General features: G+C 38.9%; 2 long non-coding RNA genes across 2 annotated transcripts; one reads left to right on the top strand and one right to left on the bottom strand.

Annotated features, from left to right (window-relative positions):
• Positions 1-263: 263 nt before the first annotated feature.
• Positions 264-6,786, bottom strand: LOC148132869 (uncharacterized). Its single transcript, XR_015750153.1, has 3 exons — positions 6,736-6,786; positions 898-1,100; positions 264-654 (listed from the first exon to the last, which is right to left on the bottom strand). It is a non-coding gene; the product is annotated as an uncharacterized LOC148132869 (long non-coding RNA).
• Positions 2,883-16,309, top strand: LOC148132868 (uncharacterized). The gene is made up of 2 exons (XR_015750156.1): positions 2,883-3,152; positions 15,531-16,309. It is a non-coding gene; the product is annotated as an uncharacterized LOC148132868 (long non-coding RNA).
• The last annotated feature ends 387 nt before the right edge of the window (positions 16,310-16,696 follow it).

Below are 16,696 nucleotides of genomic sequence, written 5' to 3'. Positions count from 1 at the left end.
TCACATGATGTATTGGGACTTCCCCCCCTTCACTAAACTGGTCGTGGGCATGGCCAGCATGTGACGCATCCAGCCCGTGCGTGTTCTGACCCAAACCCTTTTCCAACAAAACAAACGCAAACCAAAGGGAACAGAAACCTTTTAATGATTCTTAGAAATCCCCGGTTAAAAGGCTGCTGCAAACTAATTAACTTTGATAAACACAAGCCTCGCCAAAACTCTGCGAGGCTGCCAAGAATAACAGATGAGGTTACCTAGAAATATTTTACAATACAAGAGTCTTCAAATACCAACTAAGATACTGCAATGTCCACGAGGCTCGAGTTTCAAAACGTCTTTGCTTCCTGCAAAGAACGTCCGATTCACAGCTGGCTTTTATCTTCTTGAAGGAGGAGCCATTACCTTGCAGCCTTACTCCTGAGTCGCCTGTGCTGCTGCAGCTGCTCTTTCCTGCGAGCAGCCCTGTGCACATGTGCACTTGCCACAGGCTCCTTGGGAACCTCCTCATCGCTGCTGCCAGCCCCCACAATCTCTGAAGGCAGCAGTCCACTCCCTAATGGTCCTGGCCCCTCATCTGATTCCTTGCTCTCCTCAGCCATCCGCACCTGCTGCAGGCTAACCACAACAATGGGCCAGGAGTTTGACAGCCCTGCCCTAGGCAGATAAACACGCAGACATACAAATTATTGAGAATTCCCACTTCCCCCCAATAAGTAGTCCAATGCAGTGGTGGGATTCAAATTTTTTTTTACTACTGTTTCTGTGGGCGTGGCTTGGTGGCTTGGTGGGCCTGGCTTGGTAGGCGTGGAAGGGGAAGGATGCTGTAAAATCCTCATTCCCTCCCCTCTCCTGGGGGAAGGTTACTGCAAAATCCCATTCCCTCCCCACCCCACTAACCTGCTTTCCAGCTCCATTCTCCTGTGCAGGGCAACCAAAGAAGATCCAGCCGATCAGCAGGAGGCAGAGAATAGACGGGGGTGGGGCCAGCCAGAGATGGTATTTGCTGGTTCTCCGAACTATTCAGAATTTCCACTACCGATTCTCCAGAACTGATCAGAACCTGCTGAATACCACCTCTGGTCCAATGAGGGAAATGTAGGCTGCATAATTAGGGAATGAAAATATTGGAATTCTGAACACAGAGCTGTTTTACATCTCAACAATTCACTGTTGTTCCTGCCTATTCTTTATATTTTAAACAATGTTTGGAAAAATCCTCCAACTTTTGCTATTGTCTTCATGCTCTCTTTAGGGAGTTCCCAGAAGCCTCTGCTTTGTCATAATGAGCATAGAGGCTACAGAATTCTTTGGTCTGATCCAGCACAGCTTTTCTTATGTCCTTGGACCATGGTGATCTTGCTTGGGGATGATACATTGGTTACATAGACGGACTGAAGTTTGGACTGACCAAAGCTTTCCTTAAGCTCTATCAACCTTGGGTTGATATGGTGGAAGCCGTAGGATCTCCTGACAGAGAAAGGTAACCTTGCAATAAATTAATGCTGTAATCTACAGGTCCTTGCACGTAGAAAAGAGAGAGAAGAATATAGGAAATCAGTAGTCAGGAAAGTAGAAATAAAATTAAGCTGCAGTCCCAAATTTCAAAACAAAAACCATGTATAAACTTCTGTGTCACACGAAATCTGGAGATATAGTATTCACAGATGAGGCAAGGTGTTCAAATGATTAACAAGAAGAGTCAGATAAGAATTTGTTAAACAAAAGTGATTTGTTTAGAAAGAAATCATATGGATCAAATCAAACATTAAATACTGATGTCAGTATGAAATTAAAGGTTATTCCCTTCTGTACCGTCATGCTGGCTAAACTTTTCTTTCCAAACGATTACATGTAGAAAAGGAAACTATAATTTACTGAACAATTCTATATATAGAGTCTGAAGAACAGGAGAACCGCTTTCTTGTTTTGGGTGGGGAACCAGAAGGCAATGGCCTAGAAGCAGAAGACAATTGCATTGTTACAATAGAGCTCAGTGGAACCTGCAGAGATAGCAACATTTTGAATTGTAACCTGCCCAGCCAGGACATTGACTGAGATGGGTGACAATAGAAATTGAATGAATGAATGAAATGAAATGAATGCTGAGATTTAGGGATTCTAAACTGTAGTCTTATGAATACACTGAGTTCAAGTGCAACTGGGCTTCCATTTCTTTGAAAGGCAGTGGCAGCTTTTTCTTCTGTTAACATCATTGCCAAAAGTTCTTGCTGGTCAATGAATTCTATCCTTCTGAGTACCTCTATTCACAAAAAAATAAAGCAGATTTCCTAGTCATTTGATATTTCCTTTGATTATATGAGAACAAGAAGAACATAATTAGCTTCAACAGAATAATGTTAAGTGAAGAATCAAAATGCCATTTATATTATTGAGAACTCTCACCTTTAGCAAACATTACACATTGATACTGATAAAATAGCCTTTATATATATTTGTGAACACACTGGCGCACATTAAAAAATGAAATTCTGATGCCCACTCTAAAAAGAATCTCTCTCTCCCCACTCTCTCTACACACACACATCCTGATATGATGAGGACAAGCCTGTGTGTATCTTGTGATCTTATTTACTTATCCCTCCTAGCATTCCTACAAAGTTTGTTGAGGGGTGAGGGACCTGAGGTATAACAAGATTTGGAATGTCACAAATATGTTCATTTTTCTCCCCTTTCCCATGGCCATTTATTCATGAGAAATAATTGGAATGCCTGTGCGTTGACCCCAGGGACCTTCATCTATGTCAGTCACCTGGAGGAATGTTCATCACCTTGACTAGAGTTGTGTCAACAGATAAAAAGTTAGCATTGAACATTCCACAGCTGCAGGAACCCTTTGAAGCTTTCCAACTTTTCATTGCCACCAACAAAAAAATGGATATATCACGAATGCAATTTTCTCCCATTTGTTCTCCAATCTGCCAAAAAAAGCAATGGGCTTTGCACAAGATTCACTTTTCCAGAGCTTTGGGAAAGATAATTTGGAACTTGCGTAGCCTAAGGCAACAAATTTCTTTAATACCACCTTTGGTTCAGTTGTAGGAATGTTACATGCTTCAGAGGCTCTGCAGGAAATGAAAAATGCCAGTGTTACCAGCACATCTATGAAGAATTACAACTAACAACATTCCCAGGTGTGTTTATATCTGGAAATTTCAAAGGTAAAGTGATCCAGGTTCATCATGACTGGAAATCCTGGGAACTGAGATACAGTACATCAGTCTGGAGGGGACAGGTGCAATAAAATAAACTTGATTGACAGGTTGACTAATAGTTCTATTTAACATAAGGTAGCTTTTTTATGTTCCTAGCACCAGCCTAGCATGTTTCCTTTCTCAATTTTCATGGTGTGGATATTTTTCAAAGCTATAGATAATTTTCAGGGTACTTTGAAAAGGAAAAAAAAATGTTGTTTCCATTACTAGCAAGGCTGTCTTAAGTTTCCCAATAGCTTCATTTCTTACATGATGAGGATCTGCTCCAGAATTTTTGTTTAGTGCAATGGTGGTTTAGTTTCTAAATGGTGGTTTCTAAATAAACATTTATGAGCCATCATTATGTGAAGAGTCACCAATTATGGCTTAAATAAACTATGATTAAAGCAAGCCTGATTTAATATGCAGTGTTTTTGTTTCCAGACCCTTAATCATCTTAGTTGTTCTTCTTTGTGCACTTTTTCCGGGGTCTCAACATCTTTTTGTAATTTGACCAAAACTGAATGCATGGTGGTCATGGCAGAGAAGGCAGACTCCCTTGATCCCATCCAAGTCCTCTGCCTCACCTCACTTTATAGCAATAGCAATAGTACTTAGACTTATATACCACTTCATGGTGCTTTTTACAGTCCTCTCTTAAGCGGTTTACAGAGTCAGCCTATTGCCCCCAACAATCTGGGTCCTCATTTTATTAACCTCGGAAGGATGGAAGGATGAGTCAACCTTGAGCCTGGTGGGATTCGAACTGCCAAATTGCAGGCAGCGGCAGTCAGCAGAAGTAGCCAGCATTCTAACCACTGCGCCACCACAGCTCATTATTATAGGTGATAACCAGCACTTTACAAACCTAATATTGTGTGAAACCAGCACAATGCTATCTTATTCAGCTGTTTGCCTTAACATAGTATATACCTCATTATTCTTGAGTTTGATTTATAATAATTTACAAATGGCAAACCTCGTTTTATATTTTTGTCAGCTCATCAAAGTAAATAGGATGGTCTAAAATGCCATCCCCCAGGGACGGTTTTTTTTAAAAAAAATATTATAAGATAAGTACAGCAATACGCATTACTGTCAAATGCTGAGGATAGTATAACACCACAGCATCCAAAGTCTCAATTGGCTGAATTTATCACTGCATAGTGCAGCATCTGCATACTGCTTCAAGAGATCCTTCACAGTTTTGGCAAATGAAATCATACCTGACTTCTGCTAGCATTTTATATTTATCTGTTTGCTTATTTATTTATTCTTTCAATAAACTGACAATCCACAGAATAATGCAGCATGGAGAGACAGACAATCTATAATAAAAAAAAATATTGCTTTAATGGGATAAATTTCCATGTACTCACACAGCATGATTGCTATTCTTCTCAGGCAGTGTAGTCACACAAGCCCGAAGGGCAGCAGAGAATCAAAGCTTCAAAGTCAGAGGTCAGTACAGCCTCAGCCCTTTAAAACTCTTCAGTAGGATCTTACATAAACAGCCTCATCTTAAAAACAAAACAAAACTGAAGAAACTTAAAATAGAATCAAATGCACTTTTTAGATAGGATGAACACATTTAATATAGCATTGTGTTTTCTTTACAGTGACTAGCCAACCATTAAGACAGAGACAGACCTGTTTATTAAATAAATTAATGTTTAGGGAGGCAATTATGCTTTTTTCCATTTGACTCCCCTTGCTCTACCTGTAGACGCATCGGGAAAGCAGAATCACTTACTTCCTGCATCCCTGCATCCATAAATATACATTTATATCTAACTTACTATAAATCACATCTGTAATTCTGTTACTTCAATTTAGACATTTGGATCAGAGGTGGCCTTCAGCAGGTTCTGACCAGTTCTGGAGAACCGTTAGCGGAAATTTTGAGTAGTTCAGAGAATCGGTGGTAACCTTCCCCCAGGAGCGGGGTGGGAATGGAGATTTTACTGTATCCTTCCCCTGCACGCCCACCAAGCCACACCCACCAAGCCATGCCACGCCCACCAAGCCAAGCCCACAGAATCAGTAGTAAAAATGTTTGAATCCCACCAATGAATTGGATGTTGCTTCTTGTGGATTACCCAGAGATGTACCAGTAGAGCTTGATCTATATTTTATCTATACCTGACTTCTAAAGCACCCCTTCTTCCTTCCCTCCCTTTGCTACAAGGTGTAAGTAGACAGAATTAATTTTTTTTTCCCAAAAGTGGATGAAATCAGTGGGTAAAAACAAGTCTTTATTATTTAGGCTCTAGATCAATGGAGAAAAGGTCCGTCTGCCTGCTAATTTTGTAACGTGATGGCTTAATATGGAGTAGTAGTATTCTCCTGGTCTGGGGATTTCCCCTTACAGGTTCCAAGAATTGCATTAACTTGAATGAGTTGATTGGATCTTTCTTTAGCTTATCTGGAAGCCTAAAAAGTTGTGCAACTTAAACAAAGAGCAGAGAGGTTCTGTTGTGCATGGAAGCTTCATCTGGGATACTTCTTCCTAATCATATCCACCCATGTATAGCTGCTCCTTTATGTTTTACAATTGATGCAATAGGATTGTTAATTTGTTCTTTAAATCTGGCACATTCTTGACTGCTTATTCTTTTATTGCTGATACCCTTCTGCCTTTTAGGATCATCTATCAACCACTTCAGTATCGTCATTGTCAAGTCTAATGCCAGAACTTTATCACCTGATATTTTTGTGCCTATTATCAGAAACATATTAATCTAAAAGGCCATATTTATATAGTTGTCATGTTTTACTCCCTGAAGTGAATATGTGTTTGTTTGTCAATCTCTTTTCCCAATGCCACTAAGATAATTGTTCCAGCTCTGCTAAAGAAACAGACATGAAACCCTTTGTTACTCATTGTAGAAAATAAAAAAAATTATTGCTCTGTGACTCTTAAATGAACAACCACTTCACAAATATTTGCTTTTCTCAGAAGTGCCTACTATAAAAAAAGTAAAAGCCTAAAGCTCCATGGAAAAACAATATAAAAGAAAGGAGAGTTATTTCAGAGGACAGTAACTAGAAACACACACACACCCCACACAAGATTTATATTACCCACCTCGATACAATAAAGAATAGTGGCAGTAATGAAGATGAAACAATGCTGTCAGTTATCTAATAAAAAGAGAATTTGGAAATAAGCCACAAAAAGCTAAGCCCTTTCCTCCATTGCTTCTCTCTGTGACAATTGAAAGTTTTCTTCCTCCCCCAGCCCCTCTTTCAATTGACCTTTAACACCAAATACAAACTTCAGATGTCCCAACCTCTTCCTTTCAATTAACACTTGGCAGAAACAGCTGGCAAATTTCCTGTTTTAAATCTCCCAGGAACGATAAGCAAAAGAACATCTTGGCATCATGTCTGGAAACATCACAGCACAGAAGTCACATGTTGCAAGATTATTCGGAGCAGATCTTAGCAGAAAAGGGAAAACTCAGCAGGAAGTTAAGACAGGCTCAGAGCTCCTTGAAGGAATATACCTGAAAGAACTCACCTGTACGAGTGCTCCTTGCAGTGTTTCTCCCACCAAAATGCAAAGCCATCCACCTGGGAAAAAGTGAGATCCTATTGCCTGCTGTCAGGACATATCAGACAGCAGGATTCACCATCTTCTAGTAGTTGAAGGCAGAACATGATTTGTACAATTTAAAATGAGTACATTGTTACTAATTTACACCTAGTAGATTATACAGTGAACCGAGATACATAAAGTGGAAATAGCATCTATTGTGGGATAGAGACTCAAAATCAGCTTGATGACAGTTAAATATCACAATGAACGCCCCAATTCTTTTGAACATCTCTGCAACTTTAGGCTCTCCTGCTTGGGCAGGGGGTTAGGCTAGAAGACCTCTGTGGTCCCTTCTACTTCTGTTTTTTTTATTCCGTATATATACAAACATATTCCATGTTTGGTGCATGATTTTTCTTAGCTTTTTTTTCTGCTCTTGATCCCTATCTAAATCTGAACAAATGAATATGTGCAAAAGGGGCCGAAATATTTATCCTTGAGTAGTACAACACAAGTAATAATTCTATTTTCATAATATATATTTTTCTATGCATGAATATCTGGATGATATCTCAATGTCTTCCAGCCTTCACTTTCTTTTTAATATTCATGATCAGAAGTTGCAGTCAAAGAAGGAAAAATTCTTGAAGCATAAAAGAATAGGAATTTTCAATTTTCATCAAGGTAAATCTAATAGTTCTGTCTCCCATTTCCCCCAAAACACAACTTTGTGATATGGGTTGGGCAGAGAGGGAGTGACTGGCCCAAAGTCACCCAGCCATCTTTCATAGCTAAGAGAGGTCTAGAACTCACAGTCTCCTGGTTCCTAACCCAGCATCAATATACCAAATGACTGTAATTTAAAGTTGATTATTGCATTTGTGTCCATTGCATATAATTGCTCAGTCACTAGACAGTGGTAAGTCTGTTTCATGCATTTGTTCAGCCCTTACTAGAGAGAAAAAAAATTAGTTTCTTCACTGAAGTCAGCTAAACCGATCTCAATAGGGTAACAGGATAACAGGAAGGAACCTTGGATATCTTCTAGTCGAAACCCTTGTCAAGCAGGAGACCCTGCACCATTTCAAACAAGAGGCTGCCCAGCCTCTTCTTAAAAGTCTCCAGTGATGGAATACCCACAACTTCTGAAGGCAAGTTGTTCCACTGGTTGATTGTTCTTAGTGTCAGGAAATGTCTCTTTAGTTCTAGGTTGCGTCTCTCTTTGTTTGAGTTGGATTGAATCCATCTTTTAACAATTGTAGAGAAAAATAACTGAATAACAGAGGTGGAAGGTCTTCTAGTCCAGGGGTCTCCAACCTTGGCAATTTTAAGACTTGTGGACTTCAACTCCCAGAGTTCTTCAGCCAGCTTTGCTGGCTGAGGAATTCTGGGAGTTGAAGTCCATAAGTCTTTAAGTTGCCACGGTTGGGGACCACTGTATCTAGTCCAACCTCTTGCTCAGGCAGGAAACCCTATACCATTTCAGACAAATGCTTGTCCAATCTCTCCTTAAAAAGCATTCATAATTCTGGAGCATTCACAACTTCTGGAGGCAATTTGTTCCACTGATTAATTGTTCTAACTGTCAGGAAATTTCTCCTTAGTTCTAGGTTGCTCCTCTCCTTGATTAGTTTCCATCCATTGCTTCTTGTCCTGCTTCAGGTGCTTTGAAAAATAAGTTGACCTCTCCCTTCTTTGTGGCAACCCCTGAGATATTGGAACACTGCTATCATATCTCCCCTAGTCCTTCTTTTCATTAAACTAGACATACCCAATTCCAGCAACTGTTCTTTATGTGACTGCAGTCCCTTTGCTGCTCTTCTTTGTACTCTTTACATAGGGTACATAGGATAAACAATATCTGAGAAATAAGTGAACACTTACTAATCAAGAGAGGCACCTCATCAATTTAACATTGCCATATGGTTTGATAAATGACCTCATGGACATGGAAAATGTACTCTTAGAACTTAGGGAAATCTTCATCGGTTGAGATAATTTGTTTTGAGATAAGAGCCACAAAAGTATTGTGTTAAATCAAAGAGAGTAATTCTTTGGATAGATATGGTCAGAGGGAATGTAAACCAAGGACTAAGAGCAAGAACTCATTCCAGCCTTCTGCTTGTATTTAATCCTTAGTTGCTCATCCTGGCACTAAAGAAACAAAGAACAGATAAATAGTAGTAATTCAACTGTTCTACAAATGCAAACAATGCTAAGGCCTGTCAGTCAATAAAAACTAGCCAAATCCTAGACAACTCACCTTTTAGGTCAAGTGGTTCAATGCAGTGATGGTTTTTGGAGACAAAGCAATGAGACTATGTTTTGCTAAAGGAAGGTGGAAGTTGAAAGAATAAACCAATGCAAACTTTTATGCTGGGAAATGACTGCCAGAACCAGAGACAAAATGGGTGGGGAGCAGATCGAAAGCCCACACAAGCATTGAGCGAAGTTAAATCAAGAATCCTTTGCAAATGTAATAAGGGGCCTTTTATTTGAGTCTTAGTCCTTTTCACTCTTGATTAGAAGGGAATGAAACTAGCTCAATTGCTATTGCTTTTCAAAGCTATAGAAAACTCGAAAATAATAACTGCTTTTTTAAAAAAAAAAATTTTTGGATTATATTACTAAGATAGAGATTCTTCCCTGTAGCAGAGATTGGGAGGAGAATTTATATCTTAATGATATAGTACTTGCTTTGCATGCACAAAGTTCTAAATTAAACCCCCACAATCTCCCCACGGGGCCATAATACATTCTGCAGCACTTGCTATTGGCACTATTAGGCTAGACAGACCAATATCTGACTCAGTATATTGTGGCTATATTTTTAATAGTGGATGTTAAAAAAAATACATTTATAAGATAGCTGAAAAGTTAGCTTCCTCCATGGAGCCTGATAAGGTTATGGTGTCCTTATAGAAGCCGATCAAATGCATCCTATGGTTTACCAGGCAGTTTGTGTTAAGCTTAGTCTTATGGACCAGGTGTTGTAGCAGAGTAATGGGTGGCTGTTTTTACTTCCAGAAAGGGGTTCTTTTTCCTGTCTTTTCTTAACTCCTTTTGAATTAAAATAGTGCAGACAGGCCCAAATGCACACACCACTGATGATGAAAAATAGGTTAAATTACATTACCACATGTCTGGATGTGCCTTTAGATCAGCAAATCAAGGCATCATCAAATCTTGTGAACTGAGGCTCAGTTCTAGGTTTTATTGTCAATATTTTTTATCAATTTAAAAGAGGTCATTGTTAATTTCTTGCTCAGATTTTCATGAATTAATTAAATCAAGAATCCTTTGCAAATGTAATAAGGGGCCTTTTATTTGAGTCTTAGTCCTTTTCACTCTTGATTAGAAGGGAATAAAACTAGCCCAATTGCTATGACAAAAACATAGTCAATAAAATATAATTTTAAAGACGCTTCAAGATTCTATGTTTTTTTAAAAATAATTTTGCCACTGTTCATATGCTCTGACGATGAAAGAGAAGTAACTTGATCAGCTCAAGGATAAAATTACTGTGCAGGAGTAACAGTTACTTCTTTTCCAGTGAGAGGGTGCATGGTTTTTATAATTTATATACAGGTAGGAATATACTGTAGCAGTAACAACTTTTTTCAGCATTGTCAACATGATTTCTGCTAAAACAGCCTTCTACAGTCTGGCATTCTCCATTTGTGCTGAGTTACATCTCAATATTCTTAGCAAGTATGGTTGAAGAAGACAGTATAAACATTAGGTAAATATGTGGAAACTCTAATCTTAGTGGTAAATATTGAAGGTCCATAACTCTTGACCTATAGTCTTATTCAGAAATGGAACTGGGAGATGATGAAGGCATGGATAAAGTGACCAATCATCCTCCTTTAGGGAGAACAGTCCTTCTTTTGTAAGTTCTGTCCTCTCTTGAAAAGTGTCCTCTTACATGTCCTCCTTTTTGATATTTGAAGACTAATCTGTAAATCTCCCTATTTGATCAATGCCGATCCGATCCCTTGTGTGTGATGTGACGTATTTGTATTTGACATGATGATTCGTCAAGGCTTAGTACAGTGCGGCGAGATGCGATTATGAGATGCATGCACTCCACACAGGAGAATTGTTTTGAGAGAGTGTGCCATGCACAAGTGGCTTTGTTTCTTTTCTTCTATTTATTTGTGTCCTTCTCATTGTAAAAAAGTTGGTCACCTTAAGCATGGATGCCATTGAAAGGAATATAGAAGACATTGTACCAAGAAGAATATAGAAGACCTTTGTACTAAGGTATTGACCTTGGTACAAAGATAGCATCAGCAAATCTATCTGTATTTTCCTGTTTGGGGCCAAGAGATATTGAGATTTATCCTATGGTCTTGTTATAGTTTGTGTTCTTTGCTCCCCAAAGAAGTAAACAGTTTGTTCTTTCCCAAATTATTACTTCTGCTATTTAAGATAAGGCCTCTTTGTGAAATCAAAGCAAAGTTTTATTTCCTTGGAGATAAGATTTTCATGAAGGTTAGTTATGGATTTGGTAAGCTTAGAACTAACTGCAGAATAGTGCTATCAGATCTGGGCTTACAGAAACCACCACTAGTTGACAGCAAAGGGACAGAGAAAAATATTTGCTGCCATCTGATGGTGCTTTGGATTTTTGCAAGCCACATCTGGTAACCTTACTACAAACAATGGAAAATGGGATTATATCACTATTTTTTGTTTTCAGTTAAGACTGAAAGCATTTTTTTCTGGTTTAGTGATACGGTATGTGTGTACGTATGTGTGGGTGGCACAAAACCATCCATAATATGCATAGAACATTCACTTCTTAAATCTGACTTCTTAAGTCTGACTGAAGGAAAACTTTGAATGAAAATCTCACTGTTTTGAGGGAGAGTTGTAGGAAGAGGTCAGCCACAATATAGGATTAGTTTAAATATTCTGGCAATGCAGCAATGGATTCTGAGAGATGTCTCCTACCTGATGAAGTTCTCAAAAATTTTGTGGCAATTACTTGGCTTTCTCATCTTTGGACGATAAATGAAGAAATCCTTGATTATGTTAAGCCCGCATAGTTTGTGAGTCATCAAACTGAAAGCCAGTAGCATGACTCTTCTGTTGGTCACTGAATGCTGGTATCTGCTAGGTTGGGCAAAGCTAAACTCTGGATTCCTTCCTCTGTGTAATATCTAAATTCTGTATAATATACAACTCACTCTGCCACTTGAACTTGCTTAATCACAACTTGAGGAAATTAACTGATAAGGAAAGTTGTTGATATGTGTATGGCTGAACACACACACACACACACACACGAATGTGAGACTTCTTTTCTTCTAGTTCAACAGTTCTGAAAAGTGACTCTCCCTCCCTCCCTCCCTCCCTCTCTCTCTTAAGTGTTTTCTTAAGTTTTCATGGGTATTTATATGTATAGTCTTGGAGTTTGCTGTGTTCTCCAAGACCAATAAACACAGACCAAGACTCCCAACCAATCAGGATGAAGAAAAAAACCATTCTAACAAAGCATGAGGCTTGCACCAAATTTAAAACAGAAACGGCTGCAAAAGCCTGACACACAGACGAACCCAATACACAAGCCTGATGATGGCAGATGAGATTCTGCCAAAACGTCACTACAACTTTAAAAGCACAACTATAATGATGTAGGAAAATACCCGAACAAAGCTGAATACCATACATGTAAGTACCTGCGAAAACTTAAGAATATATATATATATATATATATATATATATATATATATATATATATGTATATGTATATGTATATGTATATGTATATGTATATGTATATGTATATGTATATGTATATGTATATGTATATGTATATGTATATGTATATGTATATGTATATGTATATGTATATGTATATGTATATGTATATGTATATGTATATGAATATGAGAGTTATTGTGTGTGTGGGTGTCTGTCTGTCTGTGTAGCCTGCCCCCTTGACATAACAACAACAACGTATTAAATTTTACACTCCTGATTCTCACCAACTCTGGGCAGTTCAGATGCAAATATTGTATATATTAAGCAGCTGCATTTTTCTTTGCATCTGCATTTTGAACATGGAGCTATTGATGGTAAGTGGTTCACAAGGTCTTAGGACACATAAAGGATCTTTAGCATCCAGGTATTACCGTATTTGCCGGCGTATAAGACGACTTTTTTGCCCTGAAAAAGATGCCTCCAATTGGCACTTTGCACCGTGAAAATCCCGTGAAGCCAAAAGGAGCAGCCAGCCTTCCCCAGCTCCCAAGGAAGCGAGGCTCGCACCGCCCGAGCTCCACTGAGGTATCCGGCTGGGGCTGTCAGGAGTTGTTACCGCTGGCGCGGCTCCGCGTGCTCCAGTCCCGCGTTGCCTCGGGAAGGGAAGGCAAAAGCCGCGGCTCTTCCTTTTGCCTTCCCTTCCCGAGGCAACGCGGACTGGAGCTGCGCGGAGCTCTGCGCCAGCGGTAACAACTTCTGACAGCCCCAGCCGGATACCTCAGCGGAGCCCGGGTGGTGCGAGCCTCGTTCCTTGGGAGCTGGGAGAAGGCTGGCTGCTCCTTTTAGCTTCACAGGATTCGCTTCCACGGTAGACAAAAGTGCCTCAAAAAAAAAAAAAGTGCAAAAGTGGAAGGCGTGCGGAAGAGGGGAGTATATAACAAACTATATTTTGAGTGGAAATGTTGGGGTCGTCTTATACGCCGGGTCGTCTTATACGCCGGCATATACGGTAATTGCAGAAACCTCATGAAAAATTGTTGATTTAATTTAGCATTTAAGAGCCTCGGTGGCGCAGTGGTTAGAGTGCAGTACTGCAAGCTACTTCTGCTGCAGCCAACTGCCTGCAATTTGGCAGATCGAATCTCACCAGGCTCAAGGTTGACTCAGCCTTCCATCCTTCCGAGGTGGATAAAATGAGGACCCAGATTGTTGGAGGCAATATGCTGACTCTGTAAACTGCTTAAAGAGGGCTGTAAAGCACTATAAAGAGGTATATAAGTCTAAGTGCTATTGCTATTTGGAAGCACTGTATTACAAGTGAGAATAACCGCAGGAAGAATTGTTCCACTCTGTCACATTCTCATCCTTGAGCACTTCCTCAAGACCCAAATACTGGTGCAAAATTCTCTCTTTCTGCCAGCTATCTTGAACTGTTTATGGTTTCAAGACAGTTTTAAGGATGGGAATGGGAGCCAGTGCCTTCAATGACTTTCTTGCCAATCCCATTCTTAAATTTCTCCTAAGGAAGGATCAAAGTTGCCTTTCCCTTTCTGAGGATATCTCAGTGTTTTTGGGAGGCTGTTTTTTCTGTTTGCAGATTTATTTGACATCAAAATGATATGATTATGGCCATATTTATGTATGTGCTCCTAGAAACCCAATCATCAATTATTGCTTGCTATTGCTGTTAATAGTGGAACACTGAGAACTGCCAGCCTGTCAGTGTTTATTTGATAGCTGTCATTTACTCTGCCTATTGAGCTACCACTGACCACATGTAACAATAGCAACAACATCCCAAGACAAATAGAAATGACATCAATTTGCCAGGCTTTTGCCTATGCTGGGCTGTCATGTATTCGTCAGTGTTTGTCCTCAGGTTTGGGAGATCTAAAAGAAAGAAATATGACAGAAGTCAGGTTAATTAAAAAATATCTATATACTACTAAATTCTCACAAGAGCCGCGGTGGCGCAGTGATTAGAGTGCAGTACGGTAGGCTACTTCTGCTGACTATGGCTGCCTGCAATTTGGCAGTTCAAATCCCACCAGGCTCAAGGTTGATTCAGCCTTCCATCCTTCTGAAGTGGGTAAAATGAGGACCAAAATTGTTGGGGGGATGTTAACAAAACATATTGAAAAAAAAAAAAAATAAAAAAAATAAATGAAAAAAATAAAAGAAATAAATAAAAAAAAAAAAAAAAAATTTTGGAAAAGGGGGGAAAAAAAAAAAAAAAAAAAAAAAAAAAACACCCTTTCCCCCCCGTAAAAAAAAAAAAGGAAAAAAAAAAAATTAAAGGGAAAAAAAGAAGAGGGGGGGAAAAAAAGAAGGGGATTTTTTTTTTATACGAAAAAAAAAAAAAAAAATAAAAAATAAAAGAAAAAAAAAATAAACCAAAAACACGGAAAAAAAAAAAAACCCCCCCCCCAAAAAAAAAAAAAAAAAAAAAAAAATACCCCTTACCAAAAAAAACCCCAAAAAAAAAAAAATAAATAAAAAAAAAAAAAATCCCACGAAGGTAAAACACCCCCCCCACCCCCCCCCCCCCCCCCCCCCCCCGGTCCCCCCCCAGGGGCAATAAGCTGACTCTGTAAACTGCTTAGAGAGGGCGGTAAAGCACTATAGAGCGGCATATAAGTCTAAGTGCTATTGCTAATGCTATTGTTTGTAACCTTCTATTGAGCAGATAGGGTAACTTCATAGGGTAACCGATTTTGAATCAATATATCTAAAATGGGATAGCTTACCGAATGCATTCAAAATGTGGGGCAGATGATTCCTTTGGGATTGAAATGTGGCAAAATAATGTCTGCTTCAGCGTTGCTGTGCTTCTGCACTTCTACAGTCAAACACTGTCAAGTAATTGCAATTTCCAACACTCCCTTCCTATAATGAAAGTCAATGGGAAAGCCATCATAAGTCACCCAGAATCTCCTTATTGGTGAGAGAGGCAATATAAATTTAAACAAGCAAACACACACCCAAATAAATAAATAAGTTGAACAGTTGCCCCTCTTTCCACTGCTTCTTTTGTCCAAACATGGTCTTTCTTTTTCTGTGTTTAGGTAAGGACATATCTTTGAAATAATGACCCAGCAAGGAACATGTTGTCTACTATGCAGTAAAACCATTCGGAAGATTCTGCTGAGATTCTCAGGATATTGTTTGAAATCAACCTAGACGTGATTGATCTAACAGCACGATATTTACGCAACAACCAAGAAGAATTAGAATTTTGAAGAAAGAAGGAAGAGTACATTTTCAGAATTCACTGAATAGTATGCCACTTGGTCTTTAAAGCTGTATTTAATTTCTGATTATTTGGTAATACATACATCGGAGTTGATTTGATTTCCATATGTGTTGTGACGCTATATACATTTGGAAGATGGGAAAGTTGCTAGATACATTACAGTGAAGGTATGATTGGCTAACTATCTTTTAATTCTCCAAGAATTCTGAAATGTTTTTTTAAAATAATGTAGGCAATAATGAAATTCTAAAAAAACAAAAATATTTAAAGTAGCTGCTGTAAATGAATAATCTCAGTTTTCTGCAAAACCACAGTGCCACCTAGTGGCTTTTATTTTCTACTTGGCCTTTTTATACGCATATCTGACTAAACAACAGGAGTGCCTTAATTGATCTTCATGTCATGTTTAGTTAGTGATATTGCTAACAAATAGCTGCAGTGCCATAAATCTTCATGATAGGCTATTTCTTCTTCTCCTCTTGAAGCAGTTCTTAGTTAGATGCGCAATTATTATTTTTGGCATCACAGGGAAGAGAAAAGAATGATAATACGGATCCCAATTTATTAAAGCTAAGGGCTTCTAACAGCCACTTTAATCAGTCTTGTGACTTTGATAGTTAACAAACACTTGTCTTTGGTCTTCTTTCTCCAAAAGAAGACAAGATCAGAAAGAACATGGAGAATGTTGGGTGAATGACCTGGAAAAAAAAAACCAGGGGTGAAAGGTCACAGGGCCATAGCAAGGGCCAGAGATTTCCAAGGGGATTAAATTTCACCCATACTTGGCATAACCCTTTTGCCTTCAAGTCTGCAGGCAACCCAGCTGTGTTTTGTTTAAAAAATTGCACAGTGCACGGCCATGCCTACTTCTTCCTGAATGGTGCCATGATACTGTTTTCCCAGCTGCTTTCTTCTTCCTTCCATTCTAGTTCCTACAAAAGAAAGACTAAGGCTGAGTGAGTAGAACAGGAATTCAAC

Source organism: Notechis scutatus, chromosome 1 (genome assembly GCF_049901735.1).
Source record: "Notechis scutatus isolate UNSWTSFEM ecotype Mainland chromosome 1, rNotScu1.2, whole genome shotgun sequence".
NCBI classification, from domain to species: Eukaryota; Metazoa; Chordata; class Lepidosauria; order Squamata; family Elapidae; genus Notechis; species Notechis scutatus.
The sequence above is the reverse complement of the archived record's forward strand: the minus strand, read 5'-3'. Positions and strand labels throughout refer to the sequence as shown.